General features: G+C 42.9%; 1 long non-coding RNA gene across 1 annotated transcript in view; it reads right to left on the minus strand.

Annotated features, from left to right (window-relative positions):
- Window positions 1-26,372, minus strand: part of LOC105746741 (uncharacterized) — a 103,108-nt gene that overhangs the window by 10,370 nt on the left and 66,366 nt on the right. Inside the window, exons 7-9 of the long non-coding RNA XR_011647876.1 lie at window positions 13,265-13,297; window positions 11,124-11,247; window positions 9,453-9,539 (exon numbers count right to left, since the gene is read on the minus strand). This is a non-coding gene — a long non-coding RNA (uncharacterized lncRNA). The remainder of the gene's footprint in view (window positions 1-9,452; window positions 9,540-11,123; window positions 11,248-13,264; window positions 13,298-26,372) is intronic.

Here is a 26,372-nt window from a genome sequence, read left to right on the forward strand (position 1 = left end):
AAGACCATTACCTCAAATCATACACAAAAATTAACTCAAAATGGGTCACAGACCTAAATATAAAACTATAAATTTTTTGGAAAAAAGCATAAGAGAAAATCTTTGAAAAGACACAAAAAGAGAAAGAGAAAAGTTGACAAAATAGACTCATTAAAACTAAAAATTTTGGGAGTTCAAATACACCAGTAAGAAAATGAAAAGACAAACCAAAGACTGGGAGAAAATATTTGCAAACCATTTATCTGATAAAGGACTTGTATCCAGAATATGCAAAGAACTCTTAAAACCCAATAGTAAGAAGACAAACAACCTAATATGAAAATAGGAGAAAGTTTTAAATAGATGTTTCATCAAAGAATATACAGAAATGGCTAATAAGTACATGAAAAGATGCCGAACATCAGTAGTCACTAGGGAAATGCAAATTAAAACCACAGTGAGATGCCACTACATACCCATTAGAATGGGTATAACCAAAAGGACAGACAACACCAAGGGTTTGTAAGGATGTAGAGAAACTGGAACCCTCATACACTGCTGGAGGGAACTTAAAATGATATGGAGCTTTTGGAAAATAGGTTGGCAATTTTCATAAAAATGTATTTGTAGTAGATTGATAAATGGATGGGCAGATGGATGAATTGATAGATGGATAATTAGAATGTTATGGCAGATGTTCCAAAATGTTAAAATTGGTGACTCTGGATACCTGGGGGAAATGGGTATGTTGGGGTCTCTGTATAGGGTTTGTATTATTTTGGCGACTGTTCTGTAAGTTCAAAATTATTTGAAAATAAAAAAGTTTTTAAGAAAATAAAAAAAATATTTCAAAGCCAGCAATTTTACACCTAGAAATCTATCTAAGGGAATAGAAAGATATGGGGAGGGAAGTGGATGTGGCTCAAGCAGCTGGGCACTCGCCTACCACATGGGAGGTCTGGATTCAGTTTCTGGTCCTTCTGAAGAAGATGGGCAAGACAGTGAGCTGACATGATGGGCTGGCATGGTGAGCTGGTGCAACATAATGATACAGTGAGATGACACAACAAAGAGACACAACTGGGAAACACAAGAGACACAACAAGCAGGGATCAGAGGTGACTCAAGTGATTGGGTGCCTTCCTCCCACATGGGAGGTCCTGGGTTTGGTTCCCAGTGCCTCCTAAAAAAGAAGACAGGCAGCAAGTGCAAACAATGAAGGGTAGGAGAAATAAATAAATAAAATAAATCTTTAAAAAAAAAACAAAACCAAAAAACATATGGGGGAGCGGATATAGCTCAAGCAATTGAGCTCCTGCTTCCCATGTAGGAGGTCCCGGGTTCAATCTTTGGTACCTCCTAAAAACAAAGAAAGAATCAATTCTTATTGGGGAGCAGATGTAGTTCAGTGGTTGAGCACCTGCTTCCCATGTACGAGGTCCTGGGTTCAATCCCCAGTGCCTCCTTAAAAAAAATATGTCCACACACAAAAATTTGTATACAAACATTCATAGCAGTAAACAAAACTAGAAACTATGCAAATGCCTGTCAACTGGTGAATGAATAAACAAAGCTCTCTGGGCCTGTCCTGGATAACTAACAAAACAATGATGATGGACAAGTCCCTTCCCCCAAAAACAAGGAATATCTTCAACTGCAAGCAAAATAATTCCTTCCCTCTGCCCCATAAGATCTAAGTCCCTTCTCAGTCTGAGGCAATCAGAACAGACACTTTCCCAAATCTCTTGAGATTGAGGAATGAACAACATAAGGCGGGAGTGTAACTGTGGACCAAAGTAGTTACTGTAGTTATCATCTTGTGTTAACAGAAGAACTTGTAATGTTGCTATAAAGATAGTGGTTGTCAAGGGTTTAGAGGGAAGGGGAAAGGATGAATAGGTGGAACACAGGACATTTTCAGGGCAGTGAAATTGTTCTGTTTCATACTGCATGACACTATACATTTGTCAAAGCCTATAAAACTGTACAGCACAAAGTGTAAACCATAATGTAAACTATAGCCTTTGGTCAGTAGCAATGTTTCAATATAGGTTTATCAATTGTAACAAATGTTTCACAGTAATGTAAGGTGTTAATAATAGGGGAAACTGTGTGTGTGTATTGGGGGGGGGGGTTTATAAGGGAATTCCCCATACATTGGGGGTAATTTTTATGTAAATCTAAAACTTCTCTGGGAGCGGCTGTGGCTCGTGGTTGAGCTCCCACCTCCCACATGGGAGGTCCTGGGTTCAGTTCCTGGTGCCTCCTGGGGAAAAAAAAATAGCAAAAATGAACAAGCAAAACAAATGAAAAAAACCAACTCAGGGAAGCCTATGTAGCTCAGTGGCTGAGCGCTGGCTTCCCACAAATGAGGTCCCACGGTTCCCAGGGCCTCAAAAAGAAAAAAAAACCACTTCTATAAAAATAAAGTTTATTATTACTTTTTAAAGAGTAGTATATACATACAATGGACTACTACTATCAATAAAAAGGAACAAAACACTGATATGTGCTACAACATGGATAAACCTCAGAAACATTATACTGGGTCAAAGCAGCCAGACACAAAAGATGACATGTCCAGAACAGCCAAAGCTATGAAGACCAACAGGTCAGTGGCTACCTGGGGCTGTGGCGTTGAGTGGGGAGAGACTATACCAACAGAAGCGAAATTTTGGAGGTGATAGAGAAGTTCTAAAATTGGACCGTGGTGATGGTGGCACAGTCTGATAAATTGACTAAAAAGCCATTAAACTGTACTCTTCCAACAGGTGGCTTTTATGATATGTCAATACTTCAGCGAAGTTAGAAAAAACGAGCCTGGAGAAAGGAGAGCTCAACAGGCTTTCTCTTGCACCAGCAGCAGCAACACCGGCTACAATTTTTGCCTGGAAGATAAGCCCAAGGTTTCATCCTCGTTCCACAGATGAGAAACAAGGACTGGGAAGGTTTCTCACCACACACTGTCTGGCTGACTTCTTCAAGGATCTGCTGTTAGTATTATTAGAAGATTTTCTGATGTTCTAGAACCAGACAGAGGCAGGGGTTACACAACAGTGGGAGTATACTAAATGTCACTGAATTGTACACTTTATCCTTTTTTAAAAATTAGCAAAATTGTGAGCTTACAAAGCAATCATGCATAACATGCGGAATTCCCATACATCACCCCACCACCAACACCTGGTGTTGTTGTGGAACATTTGTTACAGATTATGAAAGAAGGTCATCTAAATATTACTGCTAACTATGATCCTTAGCTTCATTTGGTGTATTTTTCCATAAACCACCATAAACTTAATTTAACTTCAAAAAAAATTAAAATAACAGACAAAAGGCATCTTAACAGATTATGAAAGCCTACTTTAAAAAGTTCTGTCCAACAACCAATCCAATGTCCACATAGAAGAGGTGGCATTGGATTGGGAAAAGTGGACATGGTGGACGATGGGTATGGGGAAGGGCAGGAAGAGATGAGAGGTGGGGGCGTATTTGGGACGTGGAGCTGCCCTGGATGGTGCCTCGGGGGTGATCACCGGACAACGTGGATCCTCACAGGGCCCACTGGATGGAATGGAGGAGAGTATGGGCCATGATGTGGACCATTGTCTATGAGGTGCAGAGGTGCCCAAAGATGTACTTACCAAATCCAATGGATGTGTCATGATGATGGGAACGAGTGTTGTTGGGGGGGGAGAGGGGGGGTGGGGGGGTGGGGTTGAATGGGACTTCACATATATATTTTTAATGTAATATTATTACAAAGTCAATAAAAAAATAAATAAATAAATACTGTTATTCACAAAAAAAAAATAAAATAAAATAAAAATAAAAAAAAAAAAAAAGTTCTGTCCAGGCGCATGTATCTTATTCAATCCTAAAAACAAACCCAGTTGTTCTTCCAGTGTTCCGAAGTATAGATAAATGAGCACAGATTGGTTAAATAACATAACCAGGGTCTCCTCGTTAATGAAGAAAATGAAGAAAAACAATGTTTGATCATATTCAAATTTCATAAAACTAAATTCCATATTCTTTTTTTTTACCTTTAGTCTTTCTTTCTTTGCCCTTGCTGCAAAAATATTACAATAGGGCTGGGTCAGCTGATCCGAGGGGCCCCGCAAGCCCTTTTAGGCCGCTGGCCCGGGCTTCGAGAGTCCCTGCCACCATGGCTTCTCAGTCGCAGGGCATCCAGCAGCTCCTGCAGGCGGAGAAGCGCACTGCTGAGAAGGTGTCCGAGGCTCGCAAGCGAAAAAACCAGAGGCTGAAGCAGGCCCAGGCAGCAGCTCAGGCTGAAATTGAACAGTACCGCCTGCAGAGGGAGAAGGAGTTCAAGGCCAAGGAAGCTGCGACTCTGGGATCCCACGGCAGTTGCAGCACTGAAGGAGACCCCGGAGAAGACGACCATCCTCCACAACTACTTCCAGCAGAACAGGGATGAAGTTCTGGATAACCTCTTGGCCTTTGTCTGTGGAGTTCAAGGCCAAGGAAGCTGCGGCTCTGGGATCCCACGGCAGTTGCAGCACTGAAGGAGACCCCGGAGAAGACGACCATCCTCCACAGCTACTTCCAGCAGAACAGGGATGAAGTTCTGGATAACCTCTTGGCTTTTGTCTGTGACATCCGGCCAGAAATCCATGAAAACTACCGCATAAATGGATAGGGGAGAAGGAGTGCCTGTTCCATGGGTGGGCATTTTAGATGCCCTCACATGGAATATGAAACTATAGCAAAGCTAGTTATATTCTTGGGGAAAGGCATTAACTTATTTCTGTATATTATGTAGTAGGTCCTTTCACTTTTTAGAGAGTAGCAAACCTAGGTTCTTTGTACAGACTTAGAACTTATCCAAAGAATTTCATCTTTTTATCTCCTGTTTCTTATAAATTTAATGGGTATATGTTGTCTGATTTCCTTTGCCATTTAGCTCAAGCTACATATGTGGCAATACTGACTTTTTCTTTCTTAGATCTAGTACCAAAAACCACATTTAAAGAAAGAAAGGGGTTAAATGTTTTATTTCCCTAAGACTTTCTTAAAGGTCAGGGACTTTATCTATGAAAAAGTAGTAAATAGTCATTTGTAACATGTGTGAAGCAACAGCCAACCTTAAAGTAGTCCTTTCTGGCTAAGAGTTTTAACAATGAATACTAGAATAACTGAGCTGCTTTTAGTTTCTTTTAATAAAAATTACTAGATAGAATTGAAGACTTATTACATGTTATTGCTTAATGTACTGGTAATCATTTAAAAGTAAAGATTCTTTGTCATGCAAAAAATATTACAATATTACTGTTAACTATGGTCTATAATTACATCAGTTGTATATTTCCCATGTATCACCATATTCGTAACACCTTGTTATAGAGGAACATTCTTGTATTTATATTATTAACATTGTTGTAGAAGTTGAAAGAGGTTCAATTATTTGCATATAGAAAGGCCAGGACTCAGGAATGATTTTGAGAAGGAAAAATGATTTATTGATGGCCGCGGGACTTGGGAGCTTTCTGTTTCAAACCCGAGCCCTGAACAAGAATTTTGAGTTCCTTTCATACAGAGGAAGGGCTAAATCGTTCTTTGTTTCAGTTCTCAATAGGCTTGAATTAGCATATATCTTCCACATCCTAGGTAAGCTTTTAGCATGGACTTCATACGTTCTAGATAAGCTTTTAGCACATTTGGTTTGCATTTTCCCTGAATATTTAAAGTTTATAGAGTTTGCATTGATAAACTGTTTCCTGGGACTGGAGTCGTTGCCATGGTTACCAAGGGCAGGACTGCAGCCTCTCACCATCCCACACCCACAAATCACAGACAGCTTAGGTTAAGGTTATCTCCGAAGAGACAAAGAGCCTCCCACCCATAGCCCACATCAGTATGGGAATTTTTTCTTTTGGACTAAGGAAAACATCCAAAAATTTACTGAGGCGATGACAGCACAACTCTGTGATGAAAGTGAGAGCCACTCAATGTACACTTCGGATGGATTGTACAAGGCATGGGACTGTATGACACAGTGAATCATGTGGTGGAAGATGGACTGTGGTTAACAGTACAAACATGAGAGTGTTCTCATGAGCTATAACAAATGTACAGTACTAATAAATAGTGTTAATGATAGGGTTGTATGAAATAAAATATACCAAATGTAAGCTTTCAACCATAGTTAATCGTAATATTTTGACGATGTTCTTTCATAACCTGTAACAAATATTCCACAACAATATAAGGAGTTATGGATGGGGTATTGTGTAGGAATCATGTTATGCATGACTGTTTTGTAAGCTCACAACTTCTCTAATAAAAAACAAATAATAGGGAAACGGACTTTGGCCCAGTGGTTAGGGCGTCCGTCTACCACATGGGAGGTCCGCGGTTCAAACCCCGGGCCTCCTCGACCCGTGTGGAGCTGGCCGTGCACAGCGCTGATGCGCGCAAGGAGTGCCGTGCCACGCAAGGGTGTCCCCCGCGTGGGGGAGCCCCACGCGCAAGGAGCGCGCCCGTGAGGAAAGCCGCCCAGCGTGAAAAGAAAGAGCAGCCTGCCCAGGAATGGCGCCGCCCACACTTCCTGTGCCGCTGACGACAACAGAAGCGGACAAAGAAACAAAAGCAGACAAAGAAACAAGACGCAACAAATAGACACCAAGAACAGACAACCAGGGGAGGGGGGGGAATTAAAATAAATAAATAAATCTTTAAAAAAAAAAACACAACAAATAATAAAAAAAAAAACCTAGTGACCTCTGTTAGAGGGACAGATCTTCTAAAGGAGAAACAAGAAAAAATAATAATAGCAACTAAAACTTGAGTCATGTGTCAGACATTATCCCAAGTAAATGGCCAGAGGCCATCCTGAAGGAATGAAGTGAAGAGATGTGGAGAGGTCAGGTAAGCCAGCAAGACTGTGCAAGCCCGTGCAAGACCAGGGTGCCTGGGGGCGAGGGGGCGGCAAGCAGCAGAAACCTCCAGCTGCTGGGGCTGAGAGAACTTGCAAGAAAGAAGGTTGTGTTTGACTTTACGTTTTCCTCTTTTTTTTTTTAAAGATTTATTTATTTCTCTCCCCTTCCCCTGCCCCCCCCCCCGCCCCAGTTGTCTGCTCTCTGTGTCCATTCTCTGTGTGTTCTTCTGTGACCGCTTCTATCCATGTCAGCGGCACCAGGAATCTGTGTTTCTTTTTGTTGCGTCATCTTGCTGTGTCAGCTCTCCGTGTGTGCAGCACCATTCCTGGGCAGGCTGTGCTTTCCTTCGCGCTGGGCGGCTCTCCTTATGGGGCGCACTCCTTGCGCGTGGGGCTCCCCTACGTGGGGGACACCCCTGCGTGGCAGGGCACTCCTTGTGCTCATCAGCACTGCGCATGGGCCAGCTCCACACGGGTCAAGGAGGCCCGGGGTTTGAACCAGGGACCTCCCATGTGGTAGACGGACGCCCTAACCACTGGGCCAAGTCCGCTTCCCTTTAAGTTTTCTGCTGTGTGTCCACGAACACATACACAGAGAAAAGAAAAAGAATTCTGGGGACTGTGGAATTAGAGCCAGATATGACCATAAGGACATATTACTCAGGGGGTAGCTTCGGAGGAGTAAATAGTATGTAATGTAACATTAAATGAAAAAAAGAGCATGGCAGAAAGAATGTAATGTAGGAAGATGTGGGCCCTTGGCTAAGGGGATTTTGCTTAATTAGCCCACATGGGATGTAATCTCAACTGTTTCTGTCAAAATTTGTTCTCCATTGGCTTCATTCTTGGCTTTCTATCTTTTTTTTCAACCCTGTTTCCAGAATGTGTCTGCTCAGAATATGTTCAAGGGCAATCGCTTTCCAATCCAAGTGTGGGTTAGCTCCAATTCTGCTCTTTGATCTTGCAGTCGTTTGCCCTTCTTAAATGATAAACTTCTGGAGAAGAGAATAAAGGCCTGTTTCATTATCCTTAAACGTCACCTGGCAAACTGCCGCGTGCAACAAAGCATTTAATGAAACGTTTTGCAAAACAACTCCTAATCTCTTCGGAATCATTAAAGAACTGCAATCAAGCAAAGGTGGTAGGATCTGGTGGTTGATTAAGGTCCAACATACATGGTATTTCTACTCTGAAGGTTTCGAACCTTCAATTGGTTAATAAAGGAATTGACTGAAAGGGTGAGCCTTCAGAGAGATTCGATATGCTTACTCCTCTGATGCCAAGAAAACAGTGACTTTCGTGGTTTATTTCCCCAGAGGATGGCAGCAGGAGTCTTCTATCACCGACGTGTTGCCAAGAGAGGATACTTAGAAGCGGACTCTGTGAAATGAGGTCACAGAGGCAGTTTCTGCTTACAGAGAACGTTCATCTTCAGCGCTCTCTTCCCTTCCTCTCCCTAACACTGCTGTGCAGGGCAGTGTAGGGCCTCGAGGAGCAGCAGGGAGCAGAGGGGAGCAGAGGCGAGCAGCGGGGGGCAGCAGTGATCCTCCCTGGCTGTCATCCAGTTCAAAATCCAGACCTGAGGTTCTTTGTTCCGCCTCTTTTCATTGGGATGACAAGAATTAATGGTGTCAAACGAATACCGTCAGAGACAACTCAAGAGTTGCTCTTCTCTGAAAAGCCTCTGTCGGAAATGAAGAAGACAAAATAGTGGCTGCCTTAAACAACAACAACAGACCCATTAACTGTTCCACCTGTGGAAAAAAGGGTGGACAGGGTTTTGTTTTGCTGTAAAATCATTCCGCTTGATTAGTGCTCACATTACAATTGAGAGGTTTGGGTGGGGGTGAGGGTGGCAGAAACAGTCTGCTACAAAGCATGTAGTCTCCTTCAATCACCCAAAATAAAGGCTCAGAATGCCAATATGCCTAACATTGTTATAGAAGTTGAGAGAGGTTCAATTATTTGCATATAGTAAGGCCAGGACTCAGGAATGATTTTTGGGAAGGAAAAGTGATTTATTTACGACCGGCTGGGCTTGAAGCTTCTCATTCCAAAATCCAAGCCCTGAACAAGATTTCTGAGTTCCTTTCATACAGAGAAAGGGCCAAATGGCCTTGAATTAGCATATATCTTCCACATCCTAGGTAAGCTTTTAGCATGGACTTCATACATTCTAGATAAGCTTTTAGCACATTTGGTTTGCATTTTCCCTGAATATTTAAAGTTTATAGAGTTTGCATTGCTAAACTGTTTCTCTGGACGGAGTCGTTGCCATGGTCACCAAGGGCAGGACTGCAGCCTCTTACCCTCCCACACCCACAAGTCACAGACAGCTTAGGTTATCTACGAAGGGACGAACAGCCTCCCACCCAGAGCCCACATCAACGTGACAAGGGGATTGATGTTTTGAAATTTCTCCGTTGAAAAAAAAAAAGAAAAAGGAAATCAGCTACCTTCTAAACCTTTCTATGCAGCCAGAGCAAAATTTCTGCCAAGGCGGCATGTGGCAGCGAAGAGGGGGATGCTGGAGTCGGTCGGCTTGGGTTTGGATTCTGGTTCTGCCACTTACCCGCTGTGCAAGTTACTTGCTGTCTCTGTGTCACTCGTTTCACATCTTGAAATTGGGGTTAATAAGAGCGCTGGCTTCCGAAGTTTGCTGTGAAGATCAAATCGATTAATTCAATCAATATAAAAGAGTTCAAACGTGGCCTGAAACATTTCACACCTTGTCTGAATCACTTGACCCTTCTGCACTTCCATTTTCCCCCTCTGTCAGGATGGGGTTACCATCATCAGGGATGGAGATGGATTTAAGCCCAGGTGCCAACGCTATGGGCTGTGAACAGCTGCCTGGAGTGCAGGGATGAGAATGATTCTGAGGATGAGTTCAAATAGCAATGTCTGAGCAGGGGAGTAGAGGAATAGAGAGAAACATGGTGCCAAGGATCTGCCCTCTCTGAAATGATCTCTTTGGCCAGTTATGCCCTACAATGCAAGCATTTTAGAAAGTTCTTTACACCAGTCACTCCCCCCCACCCTGCCCCAGCACAACTTCTCAGTCGTTTGGGGTGGGAAATAGAAATGTGAAGATCTACAACATGAGTTTCAGTTTTCTAAAAAGCTGTTTTATTGAGATATAATCACATACAATTAATGGCTTTTAGTATTGATATGGGCTGTGTATGTGTGTGGGGGGCTGTATGTTTCTTTATAAATAACCTGAGCTGTGTATATAAGCTAATTATGTTAATTCAAGCTACCTGGAATGTGGAAGATATGTGTGGGGGGTATGTGTTAATTCAAATTTACCTAGACAGTATGTGTTCATTCAAGACCTATCTGATACTCAGATAAAACACTTGAAATTCTAAGAAACTAACAAAAAGTCCTTTTGCATATAAACATCACCGTTTGACTCCTGCCTCCTACATCCTATGAATAAAAGAAACCCAAAGATCCTATTTGGGGCTCGGGTTTTTGAACAGAAAAGTTCCCAAGACCAGCCGGTCGTTAATAAATTTTCCTTCCCAAAATTATTACTTAATGAGTCCTGACCTTCCACATGCGATCATTGAATCTCTCTGCTTCCACAACAGTATAATCACAGTGCTGTGCCTTCAGCACCACAAAAAAATTTAGAACAGTTTCATTAATCCCAAAAGAAAAACTCCACGCCCTTCAGCGTGCCTCCCCCAGCCCTACATAACCACTAATCTAATTTCATCTTTATCAATTGATTTTAGTTTTACATTTTATATAACTGGAATCATACAATATGTGGTACTTTGTTGTCTGGTTTCTTTCATTTAGCATAATGTGGTTTGTTTGTTGTTGTTTTGCCTGATATTAACATCTTATAACATTAACATACATTTGTTCGGTCTCAAATAAAACAATCTTACATATGCAGAATTGGTAAAAAGTCTGTTAATCTTTGTAAATGAATGGAAAAGGTGAAAGCGCAGCGTAGTGTGTGTAACCAGCAGAGCTATTATATGGGTGTGACAGTGGTTGAAAGGGAAAGGCTAAGGTCATGTAGATTACTAGGAGGAAAACTAAAAACCGCAACATGGGACTGTATAGCATAGTAGAATCTCCTGTGAAATATGAAGATGGGTAATACTGAGCTTCAGTTTTAGGCGGGGCGGGTTCTTGGCTGCTCCTGTGCTTGTCATCTTTCACCCCAGGCCTCTCTGAGCCTCAGTTCTCTCATTTGTAAAACCAAGCTCATAAGGCCTACCTGGCAAATTAGCTTTCAGGAGCGTTCGTTCTGTATAGAAAAGCATAACACACAATAGGTCATCACTTGTATGACTTCCATTCTTGGAATTCTCATGCTCATTCCAATTGCCATGCTCTGGATCCTGGAATACAAAATTCCCCATCACTAAACTTTTCCTTCACCATAAAGATTTCACTCAGTGCACTGGGAACAGTGTTTATAGAGCACCTGAAAATATTACCTCTCAAGGGAACATCTCTCTTTCTCGAAGTCATTGATACACACAGATTCTGAGCCACATTATGTGGGATGGGAACTTTGGGCTGGAAGCTCTTAACAGTGACTTGCCATTCAACATCAAACCATGCTGAACATCTTTTTTTTTTTTTTTTTAAACTAAGGAAGTCCTGTCAGATATTCAAAGAATCTTTGTGGTTGCTCTATGAATCAACCTCATAGGAAATCCTCCCTGAAGAGCAGTGGCCCCTACCCTGAGAGGCAGGAGAAGGTGGGAAGATACTAAGTATCTTACTAAATACTAAAAAGTACATTGCTCAAATCTGCCTTTTCCTCATTATAAATCTCTATAACTTTGCACCATGCTCTTGAAACTTACATTCACAAATAGTTTGTTCATGTGTACACAAAGATTTAACACAGGAAAGTCTTTAAAATACAAAATAGGGACACAGATGTGGCTCAACCAATTGGGCTCCCGTCTACCATATAGGAGGTCTAGGGTTCAATGCAGGCGAGCTGGCCCACGTGGAGTGCCAGCCCATGTGGGAATGCCGCCCCAGGTGGGAGTGCCAGCCGACTAGGAGAGCTGGCGCAGCAAGATGATGCAACGAGAGACACAGAGGAGAGAAAATGAGAAGATGTAGCAGAACAGGGGAGCTGAGGTAGCACAAGAGAGTAATCACCTCTCTCCCACTCTGGAAGGTCCCAGGATCGGTTCCCATGAGCTGCCTAATGAGAATACAAGCAGACATAGAAAAACACTCAGAGAGGGAAGGGGGGGAAGAAATTTTAAAAAAAAATCTTTAAATAAAATACAAAACAAATCCCTCCCAGTTTTAATAGAAAAATTATTATGGTCTTGGGTTAGCTTCTTATATTTTCTTACATTCATTATATATATATATATATTACACTTTTTTTGTATACATTTTCTTATATACCTACATTTATTACATCTAGTTGTCACTTAGAATTTGTGTGTGTATATACATGCATATATATATACACAAATATATATATACTAATCTGGGCATTTTAGAACAATTATGGGCAGTAAATATCTATATATTAATAGCTTAAGAATTTTAATATCACCTAATGAAAAGAGTATTTTCTCCCTCTTTTCCTGGTAATTTGGTTCCCGAGTTGCATTGTTGAAGCACTATGCTGAAATTGCTTTTATTTTCCCTAATGAAAAGGTATGATGTTATCTATTCTTATTAGCAAAAGGAAAAAGATACCTTAAAGAAAGAAAAGTAAAATAAAAGAATAGAGTAGTCCTTCCCCTTTCAGGAGTATGAAAAGAACATAAAGAATTAACCTCCATAATTCTCCATAATCCTGAAGCAGAAACTTTTCATCAAAGTTGTAATACTACTCATTTTGAGAGTTCATTCTCCCTTCCATCACGTATTTCAGTCCGGACCCTAAAGTTAATGTGTGCCTTGAGCAGAGGTAAACCGCTGGTGCCTGTGGAAGTGAACTTCTAAACTATTAGACCAGGAATCTCTGAATTAAAGGTTCAAAAGATAAACAGATTGCTGTGCATTCCCCCCCTCCCAAGATGGCTCCCTGTGTGTCTGCTCATTGTCTGCTCGTTGTCTGCTCCCTGTGTCTGCTCGCTGTCTTGCTCATCTTCTTTAGGAGGCACCAGGAACCGAATCTGGGGCCTCCCATGTGGGAGGCTTGTGCCAACTGCTTGAGCTATATCCATTCCCTGCTCGTTGTGTCTGCTCATTGCATCTGCTTATTGCCTCAGCTCATTGCATCTGCTCGTCACCTTTAGAAAGTACCGGGAACCAAATCTGGCACCTCCCGTGTGGGAGGCAGGCACTCAACTGTTTGAGCCACATCTGCTCCCCCTGCTATGCATTTTTATAAGGAAGCAATAGATTATCTAGCACACCCATGTTACATACCTTTCTCCACCTTTGATCTAGTCTGGCCTGGGACTGTGAAGGGAACACAGAAATATGAGTCACCATGCCTATCCTCAGAATGCTTCCAGTCTCCTTGGGGGGCTAAGTTCTGAACTGTCCGAAGAGGGAGCTAGCAGGAGGCTGGGTATCCAAGGGAAGGTGGCAGCCCAGGAGGACAGGAGGAGGGCCAGGCTTGGGGGCTGTGAGCACAGCGGGGAGGGGAAAGGACATGTGCCAAATGCCTGGGAATTACTGGCAAGTGATAAATGACTTGTAATAATAATCACTTGTAAGATCTGACCCTAAAGGTGTTGGGCTGGATTCTCCAGTTCATCATTTATATTCATGTGATGATTCTCACATGTGAATTTGAGAAACTAATATGGACTTTCCAAACTTTGCATCATCTCTGATGACATCATTTGGTTTTCTTTCTCTCAGCTGCCCTTGCCTCACTCTCCCTCACCCCTACTCCCAAATCCTAGAGCATTGCACAGCCCTCTCCTCCAGCCCAGGGCAGCACACTGCATTGCAATCAATTTAAGTTTTAGTCTGTCTCCCCAACCATGAGTGAACCCACGCATGAATGGGTGCATTCATTTTTGTACCATATTTCCACTGTCCCCCACCCCCGAACTCAGCACAAGGCCTGGACCTAGGTAAGTAGGCAGAAGGTCTGATACCTGAGACTATGAAGTTCTTTTTTTTTAATTTTCAATTTTTTAAAAAGATATTTAGATTACATAAATGTTACATAAAAAATATAGGGGGTTCCCATATATCCTTCTCCCCACATTGTCCACATTTTCCCACATTAACAACATCCTTCAGTAGTGTGGTACATACTGCAATTGATGAACACATTTGGAGCAATGCCACTAAGCATGGATTACAGTTTACATTGCAGTTTACACTCTCTCCCACCCAGTTCTGTAGGTTATGGCAAGATATGTAATGACCTGTATCCGTTGTTGCAATGTCATTCAGGACAATTCCCAAGTCTCCAAAATGTACCCATATTACACCTGTTTTCCCTCACCCTGACCTCAGTGGCCACTGCTTCCACATCAATGATATCAGTTCTTCCATTGCTAGAATCACAGTAAGTCTATAGTAGAATATGACTATGAAGTTTTGTGGAAACTTTTGGATTGTATCCTTCACCTATTAATGTATTCTCCCATCCAATGGCTATTTTTTGAAGGTCTACTCCCTGCCTGTGACTGTGAAATAAGGCTGCAAGTCTCTCGCCCACAGATTACGGAGGAAGGGTTGGCCTTGGAGTCAGTACGATGGGGGTAAATCCAGGGGGTGGCAGAAGCTCACAGGAGAGGCGCATAACCTGAACTCTGGTGTCGGCAGATTTCAGTTAAGAGTTGAAAGATGATTCGAAGTTGGATCGATGAACGGGGTGAAGTGATGGAAATTGGGAGCAGGAATGGATAGACTTGTGCCAGCTACATGGCCTTGAGCAAACAAGTCACCTAAATTCTCTGAATCTGTTTCCTCATTCATAAAAATGGGGATCAAAGTAGCTACCTCATGGATTCGTTTTGAGGGTTACATGAGATTCTCTATATAAAGCATCTGGCTGAGTGGCTGGCATGTAATAGATGCTCAGTAGACATCTCAAGGAGCAGAAATGCCTCAGTAATTCATCAAGTCAATTCCCCCTGTATTAAAGCAGGGATGTATCTCTTGGGTTTTTTTGGGGTTGGTGGCAAAGCTCTAGTTTGAGATACAGTTCACTTTTTGCTCTCTAAACTAAATAGACTGAGACTATATCAAACACATCATTTTCAGTTATTTTTTAAAATTTTATTTATTTCTCCCCTTGCTTTCCGTTTACACACACTGTCTGCTCTCTGTGTCTGTTGTGCGCTCTCTCATCTGCTTGTCTTCTTTTAAGAGGCAACAGGAACTGAACCCGGGATCTCCCATGTGGGAGGGAGGCACCCAATCACTTGAGCCACATCTGCTCCCTACTTGTTGTGTCTCTCATTGTGTCTCCTCGTTGCATCATCTTGTTGCGTTCGCTTGCTGCATCAGCTCACCCTTTTGCTCGCATCTTGCTTGTCTTCTTTAGGAGGCACTGGGAACCGAACCTGGGGCCTCCCATGTGGGAGGCGAGAGCCCAACTGTTTGAGTCACATCTGCTACCCCATGTTCAGCTATTGATGAAAGCTGACAAACTGGTAGGTAGTTGACTGCAGGTGTCAGGCAATCAGACTCCAAATAATTTTGTTTTGTAAATTAAATATTAGACCAAAAGGGAGATTGTTCTTGAAAGTAGATGCAGAGAAGCATTAAGGAAATCTCTACTCTGAAGCCTGGAGAAGGGGCCACTGAGTGTGTTCTGGGAACTGTAGTTACCACCCTCTGTCACCAGGAGCAGCTTCATATTCTAGTAAGAGGGCAAATTTGATTGTTTAGGATCCTAAATGAGCCTAGATTTCCCTGTGTGGAAATGAGCAGATCAAACGTCCCCAAGCACAGGGAAATTCATAACTCTGTACCTAAAAGAGAATGAAGCTACTGACACTGAGAAACCACACATTTTTACTAAGTTTGCTGAGTTTGGAAACATAGTTAACCGTATTTTAAATACACAGTGCCATAAAACAATGTCTTTAGAATGAGATGGTTTATTAGCTTACTGGATCATAAGTACATCATTTTGGAGCCAAGCAATCAGTAATTGCCTGGTGACTCATTCATTTTCCCCTCTTGCCTGAGGCCCTGGCCCTGCTGATTACCACAGGAATGACCTCTGTGCCTGGCACATAATTGGCACTCAAAAATATTTGTTGAATGAATTAATTTTTTTAAAGGAGGTACTGGGGATTGAACCCAGGACCTTGTGTATGGGAAGCAGGTGCTCAACCACTGAGTTACATCTGCTCCCAAGTGAGAGCTGTTTTTTTCGTTTGTATTGTTTTTAGGAAGTACTGGGGATTGAACCCAGGACCTCGTTCGTGGGAAGCAGGTACTCAACCACTTGAGCTACATCCGCTCCCCAATGAGAGCTGTTTTTTAAAATTCGTGTGTTTGTTTTGTTTTTAGGAGGTACTGGGGATCGAACTTGGAACCTCATACATGGAAAGCAGGTGCTCAACTGCTTGAGCTACATCCACTCCCCAGAATTGAATGAATTTTGATTATGTAGCTCTAATGCATTCTATAATGTTTACAAGTGTAAACTCTTGCCTATGGTCGAATTCTGAACTCTGGTGTGTTAAGCTCAATGAATTAGTTTAGAAGAGTAATGGGTATCAAAGATAGATGTGTAGCTTGCATCACTTAGATCGCTGTAATGTAACATCTCCCTTGAGGACCCTGACCAAACACATGGCTCTATGATCCACATAAACACACATTTGTGGGTGTATTTATGCATATTTAACACATATACACATTTGTTTTTTCTGAATAAGGTTCATATAAAGATTGCCTATCTGTCAGGGGCCTTTTCAGCTCTTTAGATGAATTTCTGGAGATTTCTCAAGTCTGTGGTTGAGCTTTCCCTCTGAAAAATGGGGATATATTTCAGTTTTCTATTTATTTTTAAATTTTAAATTTTAATTTTTAAGAAGCTTTAGAATACATAAATGTTACATAAAAAATAGAGGGGATTCCCATATGCCCCCCCCCCACACACACACACACATTCCCACATTAACAACATCCTTCGTTAGTGTGGTATATTTGCTAAAATTGATGAACACGTGTTGGAGCATTACCACTAACCATGGACTACAGTTTACATTCTGTCCCTCACAATTTTGTAGGTTATGACATTGCAATGCCACGTGTGACAACTCCAATGTACCGAAAATGCCCCCATATTATACTATTCTTCCCTCTCCTTCCCCTCAGAACCTCTGGTGGCCACTGCCTTTATATCAATAATACATATTCTTCCATTGCCAGAACAATAATAAGTCTGTAATAGAGTAATAATAAGTCTACTTTAGTCTATTGCTCATTCCCCAATCTTGAGGATTTTGAGATGGTGATGCCCACTCTGCTTCTAATTGAGAGGAGGCTTAGTTCCCATGGGGCAGATGGATGGAACTATCCTGCTTGCAGCTGCAGATACTCTCTGTTCCTCGGGGTGGGCGTTACCCATCATCATCTCCTTGTTAGTTGTCCTGGGTGAGTCCAATGAACTGGAGAGGAGGTGTTGCAACTCTGCTGAGATTCAGGGCTCAACTGGCACATGAACAGACCAAAGATATAAGTCTCTGGAACATATGTTTAACAAGTATAGTGTTAATTACGGGTTCAAATAAAGGGGGTATAAGAGTTGCGTGTAGGGAAACTATACATGAGTTTAACTCTGTTACACTGGGGAGCATTAATTCTAGAGTAAGGAAGGCCCTCTAACAGGGCGCCGAATTCCTGAACTTGTCTGTTCTGCTTATAGTGTCTCGAAGTCTCTGGAGCTCTCAGGATCTTTTCTGTTTGAGGCAGTCAGTGAGATCCTGCTGAGACATGCCTAAGGGTAACCTGGAATGACCTCCCAACTCACTTTGAAATCTCTCAGCCATAATTTCAGTTTTGCATTTCAATGAACGTTTATGAGAATTGCTGTGATATCATTTTTCCTGAATGAAAAATGCCACATGACCCCAGGGGATACGAAAGGAAACTAAAGACTAAAAGTTGAAAGTGAATATCACAAAGCAATATTGTAACGTGGAAACCTTTATGGCAATTGCTTTAGTTTCCTAGCTGCTAAAACAAATACCAGACAATGGGGTTGGCTTAACAACAGGAATGTACCCACAGTTTCAGAGGCTAGAAGGCTTGCTTCCTCTTAGGATTGGTATCTTCTGGCTCACTAGCTATCTTTGTAGTTCCTTGGCAATGCACATAGTAGCATCCTCTCCTATCCCTTCTGTGTTCCATTGATTTTCAACTTCCTGCTTCTCCTGTGGGCTCTCTTTCCGTGTCCAATTTCCTTTGCGCTTAAGGACGGCAGCCATATTGGATTCAGGCCCACCCTCACTCAGTTTGGGCACACCTTAATAACATCTTCAAAGGTCCTGCTTACAAATGGGCTCACATGCACAGGACCGGGAGTTGGGACCTAAACATGCCTTTTGTAGGGGACATGATTCAATTCCCAACAGTGATTAAAACAAAAAACACGCATACTCACTGTGTAATCAAACTATTAGATGTAAACTCATATCCTGAAATTCATCGCCCATTTGGGCAGGGGGGGCAAAGACACTTTTCAAAACAATGCATTAGAACCTGTTTTTGCAGGTCTTAAGCAGGAATGGTACTTCTTTGAGGAGGAATTCCTCCTCACCCAATGCCAACAAGTCGCTGGTGGAGATTACCATTTATTTTACCATTCTGCATTTCAGCGGAAAATCCTGACTACTCTTTGGCAGGGGAAAGAATTCTGTAATAGACTGATCAAACCTATCAAAATAGTAAAGCAATTTTTTTTTAAGTTACAGAAGTTACAGATTTACAGAAAAATCATACATCAAAGACAGGGTTTCCATATACCACCCTATTATTAATACCTTGCATTGGTGTGGTACATTCGTTATAATTAATGAAAGTAGATTTTTATAATTGTACTATTAACTATAGTCCATAGTTTAACTTAGGGTTTACCGTGTTGTGCAGTTCCATGGATTTTAAAAATTTATTCTAGTAACAAATATACAAACTAAAATTTCTTTTAAACCATTTTGAAATATATAATTCAAGTACCGTTAATTATGTTCACAATGTTGTGCGACCATCATCACCATCTAGCACCAAAACTTTTCCATCGCCCCAAATAGAGACTGTACATTTTAAGACTTAACTCCCTATTCCTTTTCCCCACCCTGGTAACTTATATTCTAGATTCTGACTCTAAAAGTTTGCTTATTCTAATCATTTCATACCAGTGAGATAATACAATATTTGGCCTTCATAAAGCAATTTTGAGGATCTTTTCTCTCTGGATCTTAAAGGATGCTGTTTCCACATTTGAAATTATACACACCTTCAACTTCGGTATTCAGATTAATAACTAGGTATTCAAATTATATACCATCACTTGTCCATAATACACCTTGCAGAGACACTTCTTTGGTGAAGGCTCACAATTGTTTAAAATTTAAAAAAAAAATCCCAGTCGTTTTCACCATGATATCAAAGACAATAAAGGCGTTTGATTCAGAATCTTGAGAAAGAGAATTGAAGCAGATGTGTATTGAGTCTCCCACAGGGGTCCCTAGCTGGAGTTGTGGGAATTCCGTGGTCTACTAACAAGGATTGATCTTTTGGCTGCCAAAATGAAAGTCAGGTTCACTCAGGCCTGGCCACGGAGAGGAAGAAGGCTGTATCAGTTAGCTATTGCTGCACAGAAAACTACTCCATGTAATAGCTTTGAGTTAAACACCATGTATCTAACTCAGAATTCTGTAGTTAGGCAATTTGAGCTGGGATCTGCCGGCTGGTTCCTCTCTTGGTTTTCCCTGGCTCACTCACGTGGCAGCAGTCAGCTGAAGGATCGCTTGATCTGGAAGGTCCACGATGGCTTCGTTCTCATGTCTGGCAATTCGTGCTGGCTATCCACATCCCTTCTCATCCTCTAGCAGGCTAGACCAGTTTCCTTAGAAGGAGGTGTCAGGGCAGGGTTCCCATAGGGGAAAGACAGAAGCAGCAGGCCTCTTGAGGCCCAAGCCGAGAATCTTACCTAACATTACTTCCACTGCATTTTGTTGGTCAAGGCAAGTCACAAGGTCAGCCCAGATTCTATGGTTCCATCTCTGGATGGAGGCGATACAAAGTCACATTGCTAAGGGACATGAATAGAAGAATGGGAGGAAATTTTGAGACCATCCTTACAAACCATCTATCCCAAATGCATCGAGTTTTAAACCAATTACAATGACTTTTTTTTTTTTAGGAGGTACCAGGGATTGCCCCCAGGACCTTGTACATGGGAAGCAGGTGCTCAACCACTGCGGTCCATTCACACCCCAACTGCTAGTTTTGATTTCAGTACATGATTTTATTTCTTCTGTGAAAATACTTCTTTGGGATGAAGACAGTGGCTCAGAAGTTGAGCGGAACTCCCTGATGACCCCAATGCTGGTTCCCATTGTAACCTGGCATCTAATTGTACTTTTGCAAAACCCAAACCCTGAAGTGTTCAGGGACATCACAAGCAGATTTTCAGAATGTGATGGAGAGAGGATGAATTCTGTTTGGCACCTGGCCTTACTCATTGCCAGATACCTTGCAATGCTATAATTCTTTTAGAATTCAAACCTTACATGAGGATTTCATTTACCTATGATAGGACCATTACTAACCAAACAGAAAAAAAGTTTTGAAAGGATGAATATTTTTAAACATTGAAGATGATTTTCAGTTATCAAAGACAATCAAAAAGAATTTTATCTTTAAAAGATTTTGCTTTGTATGGGAATCTTGTGTACAATGCACGATTGTTTTGCTCACAACTTCTCAAACAAAAAGAAAAAATAAAAAATATTTTGCTTTGATTTTAAAGGAAAATCACAATTGGCAGTAAATAAATAAATAAAGTTTTTAATGCTTCTTTGACTAACACTAACACATGCCATGCTAACACCATGTATATGTACATATTTATCACCCAATTCTCAGAAAGTTCCATTGATTATATTAATGTGGGCTATGGGTGGGAGGCTCTTTGTCTCTTCAGAGATAACCTCAACCTAAGCTGTCTGTCCTGACTTGTGAGTGTGGGATGATGGGGGCTGCAGCCCTGCCCTTGGTGACCATGGCAACGACTCCAGTCCCAGGAAACAGTTTAACAATGCAAGGTCTATAAACTTTAAGTATTCAGGGGAAATGCAAACCAAATGTGCTAAAAGCTTATCTAGAATGTATGAAGTCCATGCTAAAAGCTTACCTAAGATGTGGAAGATATATGCTAATTCAAGCCTATTGAGAACTGAAACAAAAGGACCATTTGGCCTTTCCTCTCTGTATAAAAAGAACTAAAAAATCTTGTTCAGGGCTCGGGTTTGAAACAGAAAGCTCCCGAGTCCGGCCGGGCTGGCCGTCAATGAACCATTTTTCCTTCTCAATAAACCATTTTTCCTTCTCAAAATCATTCCCGAGTCCTGGCCTTTCTATGCACAAATAATTGAACCTCTCTCAAATTCTACAATATGATTACAACCACACACATTGTGTTTTCCCACAGTTGCCAAACTAAGCAAACCAGCAAGAACAACAACAATGAAAAACTCTCTTCAAGTTGCCTGTAATCAAGGTTTAAACTGTGGTTGATGATGGTGATGAAATTCTTATAATTTTTTAAAAAGATTTCCTTTTTTCTTTCTTTCTCTCCCCTCCCCCTCTCCCCCCCCCCCCCCCAAGCTCCAGTTGTCTGTTCTCTGTGTCTATTTGCTGTGTCTTCTTCTTTGGCCGCTTCTGTTGTTGTCAGAGGCATGGGAATCTGTGTTTCTTTTTGTTGTGTCATCTTGTTGTGTCAGCCCTCCGTGTGTGCGGCACCATTCCTGGGCAGGCTGAACTTTTTTTGCGTTGGGTGGCTTTCCTTATGGGGCGCACTCCTTGCGCGTGGGGCTCCCCTATGCGGGGGACACCCCTGCGTGGCAGGGCACTCCTTGCACGCATCAACACTGCGCATGGGCCAGCTCCACACGGGTCAAGGAGGCCCGGGGTTTGAACCGCGGACCTCCCATGGGGTAGACGGACGCCCTAACCACTGGGCCAAGTCTGCTTCCCAAAATTCTTACAATTTAAAGGGCTACAGACTTATAGTGCGAGCTATATATTTTATTGGAGTATTTTTTTTTTTAGCATTTTATTCCATTCAAATAGGCTCACTGTTTCATTCATAATTTAAGGGTTTTCTTTTTCCTCCCTCTCTTTTTAAATTGTATTGCTTTGCAGTATCTTTCCCCCAAAGAGGTTATATAGCTTATTGTATGTTTGGTTCTACCATATCATAGCCATCAGGGCAAGATTCCTAACAAAATAATGCACCTCTCACCTTCCCTGGCCCCTGGGCCCTGAGTGGGGATTACAAAGAAAAATATATTTTAGGAATTCAGCCACCATCGGAATCAGACAGTGATGACAAAAGTATCCACACTTTAGGTCAACTTTTGATTTGTTCTACCCAGAATCCACCCCCATTCCCCCACTCTGTGCGCAAATACACACTTAAAATAATAATCTTCCTTAGGACTAGAGCTGATACAAAGGCCAGCTTGTGTTTTCAGCATTGGAGGCAGCATGGGGCATAGCACTGGAGTTTCCAAGCTGCTTAAGGGGAATTTGCTCAGCCTGGTGAAGGAAGGGGGCTCAAGGCTTGGGCTTCCCAAACCCCTGGCACTACATTAAATTATTAACGGTCCCCTCCACTTCAGCATGTAATTGACTCAGGCCAGTGAACTGGGGCCCCACTGCTGTATCTATAGCATATGTATCTATAGCCTACGAATTAGGTATTTATCTATGCATATTTACATAGACTTTTATAATGCAGGTTATAGATACAGTTTTCAAGCTGTAAAGTTCAAAACAGGTCACTGGCTATTTTACCCATGATGTGTATTAAATACCAGGATTCAATCACAGCAGGCCTAATGTTCCAAAAGCATCACTTGGTGCATTAAGCATTGGGGAAAGTATTTATTTTCTTTTAAAAAATACATGTTTGTTATTTATTTTTTAAAGATACATGGATCACACAAAATGTTACATTAAAAATATAGGAGGTTCCCATATACCCCACTCCCCACACCTCCCACTTTTCTCACATCAACAACTTCTTTCATCAGTGTGGTACATTCACGGGATTTGATGAATACGTTTTGGAGCACTGCTACACAGCATGGATTATAGTTTACACTCTCTCCCAGTCCATTCAGTGTGTTGTGGTAGGATATATAACGTCCTGCATCTGTCCCTGCAATATCATTCAGGACGACTCTAAGTCCGAAAAATGCTTCCATATCATACCTCTTTTTCCCCTCTCCCTGCCTTCAGCAATTCCCGTGGCCACTGTCTCCACATCAATGATATAATTTCTTCCATTGCTAGAGTCACAATAATTCTATAGTAGAATATCAGTAAGTGCACTCTAATCAATATTTTTTCCTCCATCCTGAGGACTCTGGGATGACGATGCCCACCCCACCGCTCAATTGAGAGGGAGCTTCGATCCCACATGGCTGGTGGATGGGACTCCCGTGCCTGCAGCTGTAGATTCTCTCAGTTCCTTGGTGTAGTGGTTGTCCATCCTCACCTCTCTGTCAGCTGACCTGGGTAAGTCCAATAAACTGGAGAGTAGGTGTTTCAACACCACTGAGGCTCAGGGCCCAGCTGACACATGAACAGTCCAGAGATACAAGTCTCCTGAGCAAACACCAACCCCAGCGCCACCCACAGGCTTAGTAAAAGTGACAGAAGAGGCATGAGTAGAGAGGTCACATCTGAGTCCAGCTCTGTCACATTCAGGAGCACAAATTCCAAAGTAGGGCCCACTGGCAAGGCAATGAACTCCAGAGCCATCTGTCATGACCGCAGGACCTGGATGTCTCCATAGTCCTGAGGAGCACTGTTACCTGGGGTTGTATCTGAGATCCTGCTGAGACGTGCATAAGCGTGACCCCTGTTTATTCCCTTAAACGTCAATGGCTCAGCCACTAGAGCTTTTAACGCTGTACACTTTGTAGCCCTTTAGTCGGAAGAAACTAAAGTAATATAATTTTCTTACGTTGTATCCAAAGACCACACAGAAGGCTCACACTGTGATTATGCTGTTGGGAAAGCCAGGCACCCTACTGTGGCAGAATTTAATTTTATTAAAGTAACTTCTGAGCGTTTTCCTAAAACCCAAACTGAAAGCAACCATTTTGGTTTTGAGCAGACTAGAGAATAAATGAATGCAAGAACGACTGGGCGGAGGCAGGAAAACCCCACTGGGCTTGTTACAGAGTTTTAACAATTGAATGACCCAACGCGTGATCTCAATAATTCTGAACAGAAAGCACCAGGATTGGTCCTTTTACAGGTGAACACACTGACTCTCCGTGGTGGTATCAGAACCCACCAACCTAAATGCCCCAAAGCCCCGCCTCAGCGAACCGGAATGTTGGCTGTCATCCATTGCGCATGCCCCATACAAGTAGCCAATAAGAGCCCGGCGCGCAAGAGTGGAGGCGCGGCTACGTCATCCGTCCAGAACCCGGAGGCGTCAAAACCCAGGAAGGAGGAGAATTCGGTCATCCGCCAATCAGAAACCACGATAGTCCCCGGTCGGCTCTCACCACCCCTAGGCCAATCAGAGCCTACGACAGACCCCGGGCCGCTCTCACCACCCCTCAGCCAATTGCCTGCTCCGGTCCGGTGTGGCGCGAGCTGGTTTGAAATTAAGGAAGCAAGGGCTGTTGGGCAGGGAGGTTAAGATGGCGTTCGTGAGACACGGTGAGGGCGCGGCCTGAAAGTAAGGTCCGCCCCAGGCGGGTGGGAGTCTGGAGGACCGGAAGTGGGTGTTGGGACGAGTGGGATTGCGACATTCTCTCCGTCAGGAGCTTGGGCCTATCCTCTCCTTGGGATGAGCGAGCCTTTAATATTCCTCTCCCACAAATAAAACTGTGTTACAAGATGGCCGCCCCCTCCTCAGTGGGAGGATCCTGGGTGGACTGTTCCATTCTGCATGCCTCCCCACACCCGTGTTGGTCCGTTCCAGGCTGCCAGGTTAGCGCAGACTGAGGAGTGGACAGCCCTGGGATCACACAGACAAGGGGTGGGCAGTCCCTGGGTGACACAGACGGGGCCGTGGACACCGCTGGGGTCCCACAGACTGGGGTGTGGGCACCGTAAGCGTTGCACACATTGGGATGTGGACATTCCTGGGGGCCCCCAGACCGGGGTGTGGACACTCCTGTAATCATCCCGACTGAGGTGTGGACATTCCTACGGCCACATAGATTAGGATGCAGGGAGGCAACACCGATCCCAGGAGAGTTGGGGTGACTTAGTCGGGCAGTGTAGGGACGGGGGTGGGGGGGTGGGGGCGGGACCCTTGATCCCCGCCTGGTCCGAGGTTAACCACAAACAAGGGCTCCAGGAGCTTCTCACGGCCCCAGAGGAATCTGGCTGCCCTCTCACCCAAGAGTGGACCTCTGAAATGAGCTTTGCAGCAAGGGAAAGTAAAGGAAGGGCCGTGGGAAAGTAGTCGTGTGTTCTGGATCTCTGACCATCCATCTGTGGTGGTGGGACCTGAAAGTCTGAAAGAGAAGGGTGGTGAGGGACTTGAGGGGGGCGGGGCATGAATGCTAGGCTGAAGGGATGATAGATCTTTAACTAAGTTGCCCAACTATTTCATAAAAACAATAACAATGCATAAATATAAAATGGTAAAATCTGTCCCAATCACTTTATTATTTTTTTAAATTTTAAAATTTTTACTTCTTTATCCGTCCCCCCACACACACACCCCGTTGTTTGCACTTTCTGTGTACTCTGCGTCTACTTGTCTTCTTTTTAGGAGGCAATGAAAACTGAACCCGGGACCTCTCGTGGGAGGCAGGTGACCAGTCACTTAAGCCACCTCCTCTCCTTGCTTCTTGTGTCTCTCTGTGTTTCCTCTTGTGTCTCCTCACTGCGTCATCTCATTGTGCCAGTTTGCTGCGCCAGCCTGCCACACCAGCTTGCTGTCTTGCTCTTTAGAAGGCACTGGGATCCAAACCTGGGATCTCCCATGTGGTAGGCACCCAATTGAGCCACATCCATTTCCCCCAATCACTTTATATGCACTATCTCATTTAGTCTCCACAACAACCCTGACTACCATACTTATCCTCCCTTTATGGATGAGAGAACTGAGGTGTTGAGAGGTTGACAGAAGTTACACAGCTGGTCAATGCCTGCAGCAGAGCCAAGCCGTCAGGTTCCAGAATCTGGGAGTTCTGATTACTGAGCTGTTCTTATCTCTACAGATGTCACTGTCCCCTGTACTCATCCTACCCCTACAAGGTCTAGAAGTCAGTTGCTCTCCTGAGGGCCCCTAAAGAACCCATTTTCCCATAGTATCAGTGAACAGTATAGACCTTGTGGGGGG

This window comes from Dasypus novemcinctus, chromosome X (genome assembly GCF_030445035.2).
Source record: "Dasypus novemcinctus isolate mDasNov1 chromosome X, mDasNov1.1.hap2, whole genome shotgun sequence".
NCBI lineage: Eukaryota > Metazoa > Chordata > Mammalia > Cingulata > Dasypodidae > Dasypus > Dasypus novemcinctus.